The following is a 16,678-nucleotide window of genomic DNA, read 5'->3' as shown; positions in this document are numbered from 1 at the left end:
TTTACATTCGAAGGCGAACCGATCCGGATAGAGTCTGGAACAAGAATGCTTTACATTTCCCCTTTCCTTTGGTTCGGGTACGTTCTTCGGGTTTGAGCCGGAATGTCTCCCTCTCCTTTACGCCGCTTACCCTAGAAATGCAGTCTTTCTGGGACGAAGGAGTTACCCTACGCCGACTGACCAACAAGAGAAAGTGCGGACGAGGAAAGATTTTAAAACTCTCGATTTGTCTTACTTTATTTTACGTTTGATGCGGGCTCGAGCAGATCGACCTTATAAAGCTCACCTAATTTTTCAAACACCATTTCTTTAAAAAAAAAACGTCAAAGGAATGAAAGTAAGCATTTATTTTCAATCATTTTAGATTGGTGAAGATAAAATTTCAAATTAGAAAAAAAACTTTCACATAATTTATTAGAGTTAGGGTGGGTTTTCTATATGTTATAAATAAAAGAAACGATGAATCAGACATTCGACCAAATCCCGTACACTCCAGAAAAAACATATTTTAAAAATCTCAAAATCGCGATAAAAAACTCGAAATCAACCCGAAGTCAGTTAAGAAATATAAAAATCGCGATAAAAAACTGGGAATCAACACGAAAATCAATTATGAAATATCAAAATCACTATAATAAACTGGGAATCAACACGAAAATCAATTATGAAATATCAAAATCACTATAAACTGTGAATCAAACCCGAAAGTCAGTTATGAGATATCAAAATTACTATAATAAACTGGGAATCATCCCGAAAATCTGTTATGAAATATCAAAATCACTTTAATAAACTGGGAATCAAACCCGAAAGTCAGTTATGAGATATCAAAATCACTATAAAAAACTGGGAATCATCCCGAAAATCTGTTATGAAATATCAAAATCACTTTAATAAACTGGGAATCAAACCCGAAAGTCAGTTATGAGATATCAAAATTACTATAATAAACTGGGAATCATCCCGAAAATCTGTTATGAAATATCAAAATCACTTTAATAAACTGGGAATCAAACCCGAGAGTCAGTTATGAGATATCAAAATCACTATAAAAAACTGGGAATCGACCCGAAAATCAATTATGAAATATCAAAATCACTATAAAAAACTGGGAATCAACACGAAATTTAATTGAGAAATATCCAAATAACTATAAAAAAAACTGTATATCAACAGGAAAATCATACCCTAAAATCTCAGTCAGTTTCAGATATCCGAAATAAGTTTGAGTTTCAAAACCCAATAGTGAACATTTGCAAATGTCAAATCCCTCGCAAAAACTATAAAAAAGGTGACCGACGAGTCGAGTATAGTGCGAACTTAGCTATAAAGGAATACAAAATTGTCATTTTTTAACCTCTTGGTTTTATAAAAATTAGTACGTGCTAAGAATATATTTAGTTTATCTGGAATTCTTGTATGGTGCGGGGTGGGGGGGGGGGGGGGTAGTAAGCGGGGAATCACTAGCTTTCCAGTCTACAAATGACGTCCCATTCAAACCACTGGCAGACCACAATGCGCGGTATAAGATATTAGACAGGTTAAGCAGGACGCTCTAGAAGTTTGAACGACAACGTCGGGAGTATCTAGACGTTGGTGCATGTAATTTCTTTAAAATCCGTTAAGCATGATTTCCGAGTGATTTCACTTTGACAGGCTGCTAAAGAAAACATTTACAATTACTATCAGGGTTGGACATAAGGCACTAGTCACGACGTTTGACTACTAAAATAAATGCTCTGACTACTTACATTAATCGAAATCTAGGGGCTCATTAGTCAATTTGACTAGGGAAAAATTACCTAAATATTCATAAATATTGGCGAATATGGCGTATCATAAATTTATCATTAATTAATCCCATTTTATTTAAAAAAATCACATCATGTAACGCATGTGATAATAAACTGCTATTTTAATTCTGACGGGTAAAGCCAAATGTTGGCTTTCCTTGTTGTTTTTATACCCCCGTTTTTACCCCACTAGTCAGTGACTACTAAAATAAATTAAGAAGGAGGCTCACTAGTCAGGCTGACTACTAAAAAAATATCCTCATGTCCAACCAAGGGTACGATAGAATTTTAACAATGTCATTGGCTAAACCCGGGTACATGTCGAAAATAAAAAGTGTTTAAGCAATACCAAAACGCGTCTTATGCATGGCTGTGAGCATTGTCTAAAGGCAAACATTTGTTTCCGTGTACCCTGCTAAAACGAACGTTGTTATAACAAGTTGGCAAGCCAAAATATACCTCTCCTCGGAAGAGTTTTTAATTTTCAGTGAAGCGTAACTGTATCCGTGGTTCTGCTGTAGAACGCTCACCTGACGTGCAAAAGGGCTCGGGTTCGAATCCCGGCCGATTAAAAAATTATACTACGCCCAATGACAAAAAGAGGGCGCTTTTGGAAAAACCTTTTCCCTGATTCTAAGAAACTGGGTACGCAGTGATTAAGCTTTGACCCGAAAATGCGAACGCGTTCGCAGGCCTGACAGACAGACCCACAGACAGACAGACACGGTGGTTGTATAACCCCTCCTAGGGTACAAAGTCCCCTCGGAGAGGTAAAAATGAACAACCTGCCATAATTATCTCTCGATTTGATGAGCAGAAAATACGAAATACTAAGTATTTTTATTTAAACAATACATGTATAGATAGTTATAAGATTATAACAACTCTGAAGCAGTGTTGCCAATGTTTGAAAGTCGAAATTCCCATTGTTGGATAGTAAATTTCCCACAAATCCCCATACCTCTAATTAGCCCCACCATTGCCCCCTGGATTAAGAGAAGGCCTAGAGATCGTTTTTCTACAGGGGGCGGCAAACATTTTTTACACGCTCGCGAAACACTCAGTAGATGGCGCGATTTGCAACCTTTATATCGAGACGATCAAGGCGGGAATTTTAAATATTATCGCAGAAGCCAATGCCCTTAAGCAATAGCAGCCGATCTTTCGCTGTCAGCCTGACTTGATGACGTCAAAATGGCAAGATCTAGGGCCATCTTTCGGTCAACAGAGGCATAAAACTAAAACTTTGATTTTGCCAGTTTCAAAAACTCAACACCTGCCCATTTCTAGGCCTTCTCTTAATCCAGAGGGCAATGGCCCCACCCCAACTAAAACTCAACGGAAATCATGCCATAATTATGGAAAATTTACTTTTTAAAATTAAATTTTATTGAAATTACAATTTTTAAACATTTTATGCATTGATTGATTGAAGGCGCCTCCTTTATTTTATTTCTAAAAATATGGGAAATTTCCCACAATCTGGCAACACTGCTCCCAAGTATAAACGCGAAAAGAAAACCGTGGAGAATGATCACGGATTTCTAGACGTGGTTTTTCAAACTTCGAGAGCGCTCTGTTAGCGTAGGCACCAATTTGCGTTTTTCAGTCTTCATTTTAATTTCCTGTTATACTGTCCGTAGTTTTTTGTTAGAGAAAACGCGGTGGCAGTGTGAACCGAGCTTAAGGCGTAATCCCAGTGTTCTTATCCGATCCTTTAATCTGGGTGACATGATTCGGAAAAATGGCCTTTCAAGAAGATTAAGTTTCTTGTCATAAATTTACTCTTTCTCACGAGCCGCTATTTCCTAAAAATAAGTTGTGTCGCTTGAAGATATTAATGGTACTACCAACTCGAATTTTTTTCCACAAAAAAAAGTACTGTTAATCTTTGGGTAGACCACGATTATATTACGTCCATGGGTAGACTTAAAACTTTCTTCTCCTAAACTAGATTTAAATTCAGAATTTCCTTCTTGTCCTCCGAACTGAGTGAACTCGTGACTTTAAGCTAATCTACGATAAATTTAAATAATTTAAAAAAAACTTTTCATTTCCGGAGTTATTTAGATCTAGAAAGTATGTTTGTGATTTAATTCGCCCATTGGGATGTATATTTTTTTGTTATGTTTTTGCATAAAATTCTCGAGGCAATATTTCGTAACTGTTTCAACACTTCCTATTATTTTAATGATTATTTTCTTTTTGAAACTTTTTCTACCCTGACTTTTTCTCAGAGTTGGACTGGCAACTGAACTGAGAAAGTATATTTCGTCTTGGGCATGTTTAGACGCTAGGGGGCTCTGTGCTGAACTAAACCGTGATTGGGCAATAACTCTGAAAATCAGTTCGGTGATATCATTTGCTAATTGTCATACTTACTGGTAATGTCATAAGTAACATAATAACAATAAGTATGACAATTAACGAGATTTACAACCAAACTGATTTTAATAGTTATTGCGTAATCAAGATGTTTTCTTAGCACAGAGCCCTCTATTGTCTAAAATACGCGAGACTTCCACTAAGCCGAAATATCTGGTTTCAGATAGATAGGCGGAATATTAGGCTAAAATGATAAAAATTTAAAAAGTTTTTCTCGGCGCCACGAGCTCATGTTTTTTTATCACGCGTGATTCGTACGCGCGCTTCGAAACAAAGCCAAAGCCCCTCGCGATTCCAGCACGTGCTCTCCGATATTAGGCTTCAATTTTTATCTTAAAGTAGTCATCCAAAACGGTAAGTCGCGAGCGCCAGTCACAGCTTGAAGAGAGTAACAGTGCCGAAAAAAGATTCGGTTAGAAAATTAGCATTAAAGCAATAGGAAGTGTCATACTTATTATTATTAGATTACTTATGGTATTATGCAGGGCTGTTCAATGTATTTTGAAGATGGGTTTTTCTAAATGTAAAATGTAAAATGGTTTTTGCAGCTCAAAATAAAAATACACAAAATGCATTTTGAAAATGTTTTTCCACATATCAAACCCACAAAATGCAAAATGATGTAAAATGCAAAATAGTTTCCTAGAAACTCAAATTGTAAAATGCCAAATACTTTTTCTACCTCAAAATGCAAAATTCAAAATGGTATTTTGCTTTTACATTTTCAAAATGCATTTCGAACAACCCCGGTATTTATTTCAGATTACCAGACAAATCAAGAACTGAAAGAGAGATTTGGCCAGTAGCATAAAACGTGTTGGGAGGAAATTTCTCATCTTAATGTTATAAACGATAACTTTTTAATTAACTTCGTGATGACAGTTAAACATTGAAGTCAGTCGTGTACTGAATCTTATAAATTAGCTTTTCACGTTTTTTATGTACGCGCTTTATCACTGTAATCTCATGAGCTACACAATTTAAAATAGTCGTCGATTTTATAAAAAGGAAATGTTCATGTCTAGGCCATATGGATCTTACCATAAGTGGTATTACTCTAAGTACCCAAGACGCGCTGTTCTCTGGGACGTGGTCTCCCACTTTTCGTGACGTCAGCACGTGAGGTGGCTCAGGGTACCTTTGCAAGCGCGAAAAATCGAAGCATGATCGAAGAGAGAAAGATTTTAATTTTATTTCTGCTAGTGGCGCCCACTAGTGTGCCAAACGGGAACTAACGGGGCTTAGGAATCTCATGGGGTTAGGCCGTTTCTCTTGTATAGGAGATTTTGGGGGAAAGAATATTCAATACTATCCCCCTCTCCGCGAATCGAGCCGAGGAAACTCGAGAGACGTTCGTTTTTTTCCCTTCGGTTTTATAGTAACCGAGCACTAAGGAGCAAGCCTACCGCGGCAATAGTTAGCATTCATTTTAGTAGCAGGTAGAGGTAGTACTATTTTAGAGAGAAAGAGTTTGGCACACGGACAGGCATAACCCCCATAGAACCCGTTCGAACTTGGGTACTTAGAGTAATACCACTTATGATCTTACTTCAACAAGCCAAGGAGCTCGAGCTAAACCAGCAACGATAACGTTTCTCACGCGTGTGAAAATGGCGCGCGACAAAAACCATTGAAATAAAGTCACCTGTTTGAAACTGACACGGGGAAGCTTGGGTTGGCACCGGGCCACGTAATTCTTACGAGAATGACTGCTTAGGGGTTGACTTCATAAAACTCTTTTCATTTCTTAGGATTCCCATTTTCTTGAAGGGCCACACGTACGGCTGGAAAATACTATAATATGATTCGGCAGATCTGCAATCACGAAGTATGGAAGAGGAGAAGCTACTTCATTTTCACACATTTTTTTCAAACGGTGTTGCGGCCCTTTAGTAACGTTTTCTGCCACCAGATGGGGTAATGACTTTCTCATCATCACGCTGTTAAATTACTAGAGCACGGCCAACTTTGATCTCTCGCGCTACAGCGGCCATCTCATTTGTTGACGTTTCTGTGTTAACCTATGAGCAAAAGATGTGTAAGACGTGAGCGCCCCTAGCGGATTATTATTTTGAGAATAGTTTTTACATTGAATCCAATATAAAAACCGAGCGTGGCGCTGAACTCCTACACGTTATAGTACAGTTTATAGGGGAAAAATCCTTGCTCGCGGAATTTCGACGAATGTGTTGGCCGCTGTAGCGCGAACAGCTCGTGATCAAAGTTGGCCGTGACTAGAGTAACTAGAGTTGTAACTATAAATAATTATCTGGCCAAAAACCTTCGCAAGGTCCTCTGCCCAACACTACGTCCTAATGTCTTAGCCCATGAAAGAAAAGGCCGCGCAAGGTCTAGCGTATTTGATGTCAAGTAGCGTGATATGCGGGCTTTTCTTTACCAAGAGTTATGAACAGGCCCATATAGAACTAGTTCTTATTTCTAATTTGCAGTCAAGGAGGGGGTAGCGAAATTGGTGAAAATGTAGTACAGTTAAAGGTAAACCCAAGGAGAGGGTTTTTGACACGGAAACCCCCTTGTCTACGCCCCTGCTGATTTAACAAGTTATGACAAGTTTTTCTTATTATATGAGAATGTATATTAAATAAAAAATCTTAAATACTATTTTAAATTGAAACGTGACGAAGCGTTCTATAGTTTAGGTCCAAGGTTTGTAGAGAAATGCACTGGTGAGATAGACTGATACCGTCTCCTGCGCCGTTTCGACTTTCTCTCGAAAAACCAGTTCCAGAGATGCGCCCCCGTTGGTTTAATCCATGGTTTAGGTCTAAATCGTTATGATAATATATTTGTAGATATAGCGGAGACACGAAACCACGGAAACAAACAGGTTCTGTTTGGACGCAATTCAAAATTTTTATAAAATATTGTGGTAGGGCTAAAGTGTTTCCTCATCAACTCGGCGACGGTTAGGCGCTGAGACTTATCCTTTGGAACGCCACAATGGGAAAGCAAGTGGAAGGTGTTCACTAATTTGTATGCAAATCGGATAAGTAGTTTTTGCTCTAGAGTGGCCTGCAAGAAGAAGAAAGAAGAAGATTAAAGTTTTTTTTTTACATTTTGGCTTTCTTTGAACTACGTCGTCTTATTAGCATAACAGCCCTATATTTATAGTTTTATTGTATGTTTGTCGTATGCACCTGGTCTTTCCAATGGTATATTGCTTGTCTCGCTACTTTGACATTGTGAGTGGTTGAAGAGATACAAGGGGCTGAAATCGGCCCTTATTTGCTTCGGGGTAATACTAGCTCGGTCTCGAAAAGCTAGTCACTTTCCCGGACCTTGCTATGGGGACTACCGTCCCCTCTGATATAAAAACCTTATATAATATTCGGTGTAAATATCGATAACGAATGCTTAAGTGTGACTTAAGACTCCAATTTTAAACAATTTTTATAAAATAATTTAGGGTCTAAAAGGAAATGTGGTATGAACAGATTTTAAATTATTGACTATTTAACCTTTATAGTTAACTTTAATTAATACAGGAGTTACCTATCAAGGGCGTATCCAGGATTTTATTTCAGGGGGTTTTTTGAGGTAAAATTTCAAGGGGGGGTGCTGACGGTAGTTTCACTGATTTTTATTAGGCACCCCCCCAGTCATCAGCATTTCGGGGGGTTTGAACCCCCAACCCCCCCTTAAATACGCCCTTGTTAACTATCAATATAAACATGAGTATTATAATTTAAAAAATAAAATTGACACTTTGTCTTAAAAATTTATTACAAGAATTTTAATTTAAAATTGGAGCCACAATGGACAATTCTTAATTTTATTCTTCCCAGAAAAGCGGAAAATTCTAATCAATTGGACGCACCAAAAGAAACCGCATTCTTCGCTAAGTATTACTTCCTTTTAATTATCTCGTATGATAATCAATTTCATCTCAACCTGTACTTATTTATCATTTTAAAGAACTTATCCTGGTAATTACCCAATGATATACTAATGCAGTTTTGTTCCCTCTACCTGTAATAAATGAACCGTTTATTTTCCCCAACCACGAGGAAAGGTTTGTCATTGTGTTTGTTTTTTTTAAGTGTTTCGAAACATATTCAAATAATACTCGTCTTCGAAACGCGGAGACCAACGGTGACGACACCTTAGCCAGGTTCACACTTACCCCTAAAATCGCTTCGTTTTAGTTAACTAGTTTTCAAAACCATCGTAATGTCGTCTTCAGACGAGGCTTGTTAATCCGGGTTGAGACTCCGTTTATTAAACCAAGGTTTATTTTTCTGTACTGAAATGGGTTATAAAAATTAAACTTCGGTTTACCAAACTCAGTTTTATAAGCCTCGTCTGTAAAAGGTATGAGAAATCTCTTCGTGTTGGTTCGGGAAGCAACTCGTCCAAGTCAGTTCGCTTAGAATCGCTTTCAAAACGACATGGCGGGGAAGTCAAATTGCTCGTATTTTCCAAAGTAATGGGAATATAATTCTAAATAATTTCAAATAATATTACCGTATGTATAGTAAACATGATAAACTAATTGTTTTGGGATATATTTTAGTATTTTCAAAATTCTGGTCATAATTTGAAATGACGTTAAGCCTTGGCTATAAGCGAACCGGGGTGAAGCGATTTCGCACGTGTGAACCAAGAATTATCGTCGATGGTCAAACTGGGTTTAGAGAAAGTGTTGTAAACGAGGGGCTAAAAACGTTCTAAGATTCTGTACCCCGATTACAGGCATATGAAACTGAGGTATCGTGCATTGAATACCATAGGCCTAATGATAATACTAATTTTGTAATCAATTACGTAATAACTTAAGTACTGTCAAAGCTAAAACTTTGTAAACCAGGAAATACGTCATTTTGGGACACTGATAGAAGTTGGGAAGAGAAACCGTAAAGTGGATTCCCGGTTCTCGGAGGGGTACGTTACTTCGAAGAGACGACAAGCTTAGTTCGGGGAAAGGTACGTGGAATTTATGATTTGTCTATGTTCGAACGCGTACGTGAGTTCATCCAAAGGTTGAATTTGTTTCCGTGATTTTTCCATAAAATATAATTTAGATCCGTGTGCAGAAAAGTGTCTTTTTCTTCTGGTGGATTCGACTAAGCGCCCTTTGATTTATGATGTTTCTTTTTCGTGGTTTTAATTACTTCGTCTCCTCGGGGTATAATAGAAATGTTAACTCCACGCATGACATACTTAAATAATCATTTGTGTAGGCAAGAGCTAGTTTAAATTGATTTAAGCTCTTTTTATACGCAGAGTTTGACAGTAGAAATATTTCGCGGGGTTCCACTTGGTCGGTTAAATCGGGTCAAAAATTCTTATAGTACTATAAACATAAAGTACGTTTTATTAGGTTAAATCTGTATTTTACTATAATTTGTAGAGACATTCTAATATATTATCCGCTTTGTTTTCAAAAGTAACTTCCGTAATTTCCTTATGTCGTTCTGGAATTTTCCATTTTTACTTTAGAAATCATAATAATGACTGGCTGGCTGGTTCGTGTAGGTTTTTTCAAGATCCCATTAATTATAATTAAAATATTGAGCTAGTTTTTATAGTAATAATCAGCACCACCTTAGGCCCAAGTCATCTAGCGACTTTTAATGCCTTAAACAGGTGGCCGGGTTACAATGCGTAGGAGGGTGGTGGCAAGCCCTTCAAGCCACGAGAACCAAACAGCTCCCTACACTTACTTATTACCGCTAACATCTATAAGTTTTTATGGAAAGTAGAAATGGAAGAACTCGGGGGAAAACACCTTTAACCAGTGGGGAGAGAACTAGCTATTTCTTCATCTGGTAGTTCGTTTTTTTTGGGTCAATCAGTGAGATTTATAACTTATGACCTCGAAATGCAGATCCCTTATTGTCTACAAAATCGAGACTTTCAGTTCCTAACGTTTTTAGTATAGCATCTATGTTGTTTTTTAGAATAAAGTGAAGTAGAAATAACAGTATAGTCTAATTTACCTTGAGGTTGAATGTTCGTAAAATTTTATTGGGGCTTTCCAATTTAATCAAACTGACTGATTTTTATTCTTTACGGGATTTTTAAATATAAATACCACTTTTAAATTCCTTTTCGTAAAATTTTATTCCTTTAAAACTCATGGAATTTTTAACCAAACAATATTTCATTAGATAAAATCTTAGCACTTGGAATAATAACTCAATTCTAGACTAAAACCACTGTTAACCTTTAAAATGATCTTTGTTTACGTAAAAATCATTAAAATTTGAAGCACGTGTGTATGATATCCATTTAAAGCTACGTTCACAAGTAAACGGTAGAAAAAGGTCCGAATCGGTTTAAAATGATTTAGCAAGTTTCACGCAACTCGTTCGAAACTTTTTGAATCGATATCAAGGCAATGTGTGAACGCGGCTTAAGTCACTCCCAAACCGCTTCCTTTAAAAAAAAATATAAATCTGTGTTGACCTTTAATTTTAAATTTTCTGGTTTACTTGTTAATGATCTATTTAACAAAACAGCTTTTTATTTAGGAATTGAATAAATTAAAATGGCTAAGCGTTTTGAAAATAAACTGCTCAACAAACCTTCAAACTTCGCATTGCGGATAAATTCATATTATAAACGTAGTTCGGCGAAGGAATTTATCTAGGAAAATGTTTATGTTAATGGATTTTTAATGGATTTTTTATGGATTTTGGAATTACTGTGTCTTACGAGGTATAAATTAATTACATTGATATTTTCCAGGATATTTTTATTTATACTTTAGGGGTTATGACTAGTGCTCGGAATTGTTTATTCATTATCCACAAATTTTCCGATTTATTTAAAAAACGTTGGTAAAAAGAATATAATTTTAACTTATTTAATTATTTTTTTTTACGTAACCAAGCATTTATTGGAATAAAAGTGGTATTTATTTAAATAATTGTTTGTTTTATTTAAATAATAGGCTTATTCACTTTCGATTATTTAAACATTTTACAATTTTTATTCAACTATTGGTTATTTAAATAAATATTATTAAAATATCGCCGAGCTTATTTTATTCATGGATTAAAATTAATCGAATGCCGAGCACTAGTTATGACTATCACAGCATAGTCCTTCCTAGTCATCCGAGTGTGTTTCAATCGCTTCTTAAAACGTCAGATTTAAGGAATCAATGAATACGGAGACTATTTGATTGCCTGCGAGTTGGATAGTCATGTTAAATAAGTAATTCTTTATACAAATAACAGTCAAAAGTCCTAATATATACAAAATTACAAATTACTTTCTTCACATTTTGGCTATTTTCGGTGTATTTAAAACAAAATAATCTGAATCTGACAACACTGCTATCTTTTTGACCAGATGAGTATTTTGTTGTTTGACAGCGCTGTTCGACTGTTTCTCAACACCAGTGCTTCCACTTTGAGAGATTTTATCTCTTTTTAGGGATTTTTCGACCTCAAAGGGATTTTATTTTGGAAGAAAGGGAAAAAGGGAAAATTAAGGGATTTTTCAAAAATGAACTATTAAAAGGATTTTGGGAATTTTCCTAAATTACGCCAGAAATATTTTGGTCTAGTACTTGAAATACCGCACCTTGGCCCTAATTTCATTCGTGGGCTCCAATAAACTGGACTAGCACTTGCTCTCCGCCAGTGTCAGTGTATCACATATTTTAAAAGATTGTTTAAAAAAAAGTTTTTCTTTATATAAGGCCTAAAAATTATAAATCTTATTGTTTAGTTAAAATAAAATTATTTAATTGGGATAACAAAATAGATTTTTCTTTGTGAAGGGGATAAAAAGCTATTTATTAGAACCGAAAGAGGCAGTTTACGCCGCCCATTTTTATTCCTAAACTGATCGGCAGTTTTTCCAAGCGTTATTTTTAATAATCGACAAAGACTATTACACGGTGTCATGTGAAACATTAAAAGATAAATAACTTTTGCTGACTGAAAATATTTAGGCATAAAACATTGATTAAAAACTAAGTTTTTGATGTAAAACAATATGTAGACCAAATATCTATACTAAACTATCCCAGCTCTTTAAACCGCTTCTAGTGCAATGTTCGCAACACCTCGACAACCAAGGGGCGCTACGATAGAGTATTCATAATTGAAAAAACAAATGGAGGCGCTCTTTAGAATCTATTAGTTTTGTTCCGAAGGCTATATTAAATTAGGGTTGATGATTATTAAGGCAAAAATACGTGAACTAAGATGACACAGTTCGATTAGATTAATTTACAGGAATTGAAATTTTAAAATTCGTTTCTTATTTGACGCAATTTTTACATTGATTTTACGTTATAATTTAAATTAAAACATTATCACACAAGTGTTTTCTTTTAAAGTGAGAACAAAGCTTCATATTTATGGTAGATAACTTCACGTGTCTTCCACCTGGATTTAACAGGGGTGGTAGTCACGTTCAAAACCAATCGTAGCGAATGTTAGCGAAAATTATTAATATTAGTTTATGAGTTGTTTTATGGGCTTTAGGGCTTTGGCGGATTCGAGTGTTTTATCGGTGGACATGAAGTGCTGCACCCACCACTTGCATTTGCGGCTCAAGCTGACTCCGCCTAACCTAATGAAGAACAAGCTCTTGGGTGCGTACACCAAGTCCTTCTCCAAGAGCACCCCGTCCACGATGTCGTTGACGATGTATTCTGGCCGAACCATCGGAAAGAGGTCGTTCAACTCTACTGAGCAGAAGCCTGTGTTGCTGAAGTAGGGACACACGACGGTGGTCTTAACGCCGTCCTTACCCTTGTACAGGATCTCGTGGTTAAGGGCGTCCATCAAGCCGAGTAAGGCGTGCTTGCTGGCTGAGTAAGACACCGCTTTGGGTAGACCCGAAAACCCGGCCAAACTGGACACGCAAACGATGTGACCCTTGTTAGAGTCCAACATGTCGGGCAGAAAAGCCTTGATGGTCCAAAAATGAGCCATCGTATTGACCCCTATGACTTTATCGATTTCAGTGTCCGCCGTGTCCAGCAGGAACTCGCAGGTTGTCACCCCGGCGTTGTTGACGAGTATGGACACATTACCTACTTCCGCTTTCACCAATTTGGCCGTTTCGTACACCTTGGCGCGATCAGAGACGTCGACGTGGTAGCAAACGGCTTGACCACCTTCCACAGTCACTAGACGGCGCGTCTCCTCGGCTCCCGCTTGGTCAACATCCCAGATGACGATTTGGCAGCCGAGACGGGAGAATTTCAGAGACATCAGACGACCGAAGCCGCTCCCTCCTCCAGTTATCAACACTGAAATGTTTCAACTAAGCTATTAAAAATGGTGTAGGATTTTTCGAGTTATTAACCTATCCGTTACGTAGATACCGGTAGTTTTCTTTAAAGGGCTTAGCTGATAAATTAGGCTGAAAACATCTCTGATAGCAGGAATCCATACTTATACTTAGAATGCTTATCTCGGCAGATTTTCGTCTCGATGTGGCTGACGTTTTTTTCGCTTGTCCGGCGACAAAAAGGGTAAACTTTTTACCCTAAGACGTTTTATTCGCCTGTTCTCGGGGTAAGATTTACCCTGTCCCGAATTTTGTTCGCTTGTTCCAGAGCTCTAAGGTTACACTTTTTACTCCTCCTCGAAAGGAGGTGTAGAGGGAGTAATCTAGCTTTGTCGTCTGCTTAAATTTTGTTTCACGAAAACATGACGGGCAAGCTTTTTGTAAATAACCTTTAACCTTTAACTACTCCCTTCTTACTCCAACTCGTTTTTTTCGTCAAGACCGAATTGAAGTAAAATGACGTCATATGGCTACACTTTTTAACCTGCTCAAAAAACCCAGAACAGGCGAAAAAAACCACCTACTATGTTAAGTTATCAAACAACGTGAGAGGGGAGCGCGTGCAGAGGGGATTTTTTTATCTCGTAGGCGGGGCCAAAGCCGTCAGGGTGAACTTACCAGACGCGATAAGGCAAGATACGCATTCAAAGTAGATATATGGATTCCTGCTGATAGCTATATGTGGAGTGACGCGGATTTGACGTCGTTGGCAAAATAAGCACACGCGGTGCTTCGACTCGGAACGGATCCCCGCGCTCGCTGACTCATTTTGAAGACGAAGCCAAAAGTAGGTATTCAGCCTAATGTCCACCGAGGTCATTCTAAATATGACATTTACATGAAGCGTAATAACTACACTTAAGGTTAGATTCGATAGGAAGTTTCCTGTAGCTAATGACATCTCTGCAATCTAAACTAACTAGCTTTCTTATCCTGAATATAGAATATTTTTATTTAGCACATGTTTGGGAAAACATTTACAATGTAGACCGAAATCATTCGATCCAATGCGTGATATAATCTCACGTGTGTATTACTGGATCAAATCCTTCAAATTCCTCAGGTAATAAATATAAATTTTCTTTACACTAAAATATAATATACAATATGTATCAACATTTATATGTAATAAAATCTTACCCTGGAGCTTTGCAGATAAATTATACATTAATGGGGTATGCAATTTTATTTAAACCAAACGAAATACCACGTTATTATATAAATTATCCTCAAACCTCCGGGACAAAGTTTTATTTAATGGCTAAATTACATCTAACCTTGGTAAAACATATTGTTTTTTAATAAGCCAGACAAAAAACTCTAACTAATGTATCCAATCTCGCCACTCCCGAAAAAATTTTCAAATATATTTTAGGCAATGGCAAATACTTGACTCAAACCTCCTGGAAAATCTCCCGTTTCACTGGGTTATGGAAATATCCCCATTCGTGGATAAAATCCCTTAGGCCTTCAAGACTAAATTTCCCGTTTATTAGCTAATAAAATACACAACTCATGGATAAATCCCTATCATTAGGTGATGAGAATACCCAACTCATGATATAGGATATATTTCCCGTTTCACTAGGTCAGAAAAAGTATCCCACTCATTGATAAATTACCTAAAACCTCCTGGACACAATTTCCCGTTTCATTAGTTGATAAAAAGTATCCCACTCATTGATAAATTGCTAAAACCTCCTGGACACAATTTCCCATTTCATTAGATGAGAAATAGTATCCCACTCATTGATAAATTGCTAAAACCTCCTGGACAAAATTTCCCGTTTCATTAGTTGATAAAAAGTATCCCACTCATTGATAAATTGCTAAAACCTCCTGGACAAAATTTCCCGTTTCATTAGATGAGAAAGTATCGAACTCATTGATAAATTGTCTAAAACCTCCTGGACAAAATTTATCGTTTCAACAAGTCAGAAAATACCCCACTCATGCACAAATTTTATCGTTATTATTAAGCCTCTTCCAATGGATAAATTCATTCAAAATCGATTTCACTTTCAACTCTTCTTAATAATCATAATAATCAGCTAGGCTAATACCCAAAGCACCACCCTAGGCCTAAGTCATCGAGCTACTTTTAAAGCCATTAACTCAGGTGGCCGGGTTACAATGAAGACAAATTCCCAGATTTTTTAGTAACATTTGGTTTGATTTTCCTAATTCCGGTGACATACTACGAAGTAATTTCTCACTTACCTATATCGCCAGAAACTTGCTTCCTACGCCGCATGGAAACTGGTACCAATGCCAGGAATACTTGAGTGACGATGTCCAGAAGGATGATGCAGAGCAACTCGACGTATTTAACCAATGACTTTCCTAAGTGCACCATCTTTCTGGAGCGGCGGGTCCGATGTCTCCTCTCGCGGCCAATGTTTTGCAACGACATTCTGTCCGCTCCTGATATTACCCGAAATTTCGTTCTTCGGTGTCGGTAACGAACGGGTAGGGTCCAACCTTGGCTATCCGGTTTTTTATCCTCGTAAGGACCGCGACTGTCAAGGATGGGGATCAGAGAGTGTTTACTAGCGAATAAAGCCCGCGGTCTATAGCGTGGAAGGCATCCATTTGCCTTAATACAAATATTTCGTGTTTTAAAATCTTTACTTTCTCTACTCGCTCAAGGTCGTAAATGAGAAGTGTTTCTCGTTTGCTTCGAAACAAAATTAAATGTTTGCCTTTTCTCCTTCCCACTTAAACGTAAAATCGTCGTTAAGCGTGGCTACACTCCGGTAGGTTTGACAGGGAGAGTCCTGTACCGATAAATATAAAGGTTTTCGTCGTTATGGCTTTTAGGTTGCTTTCGCAGTTACCCGTGAATGGTTGGGCGTGGGCGGCAAATCAATTTTTCACACGGCGTTACATTTCATCGTATTTTCCGTCGAGTGTGAAACCAACCTTAGGACGGATATGAGATATGGAGCCACGTTATTTGGGTCGTATTGGTACAAACATGGTACCTTTAATTTCAAATAACGTTGAAGAAAACAACAATATCTTTTGGGGTGTAACTATCTAGTAGCAAAAGTGACATATTTACCAAAAGTGTGCTCAAGATTAACCGAATGCCACTATCGAGATAGACCACATAAAAGACTAGGCTAGGAGGGACGATGCACCTTTTATCTGGTTTCTTTTTTCGTGTTTTGTATTAAAACGTAGATAGATGGCAGTAGCGTTTCAGTGGCAAAAAATCA

At 37.3% G+C, this 16,678-nt stretch overlaps 1 pseudogene across 1 annotated transcript; it reads right to left on the bottom strand.

Moving 5' to 3' along the window:
* Positions 1-12,151: 12,151 nt before the first annotated feature.
* On the bottom strand, positions 12,152-15,870 carry LOC149925556 (estradiol 17-beta-dehydrogenase 11 pseudogene; annotated as a pseudogene). The gene is made up of 2 exons (XR_016477109.1): positions 15,678-15,870; positions 12,152-13,416 (listed from the first exon to the last, which is right to left on the bottom strand). The product of XR_016477109.1 is annotated as an estradiol 17-beta-dehydrogenase 11 pseudogene (transcript).
* Positions 15,871-16,678: the final 808 nt, after the last annotated feature.

The sequence above is a fragment of the Leiobunum rupestre genome, chromosome 10 (genome assembly GCF_980474605.1).
Source record: "Leiobunum rupestre chromosome 10, qqLeiRupe1.1.hap1, whole genome shotgun sequence".
NCBI lineage: Eukaryota > Metazoa > Arthropoda > Arachnida > Opiliones > Sclerosomatidae > Leiobunum > Leiobunum rupestre.
This window is presented reverse-complemented; position numbering and strand designations above follow the sequence as displayed.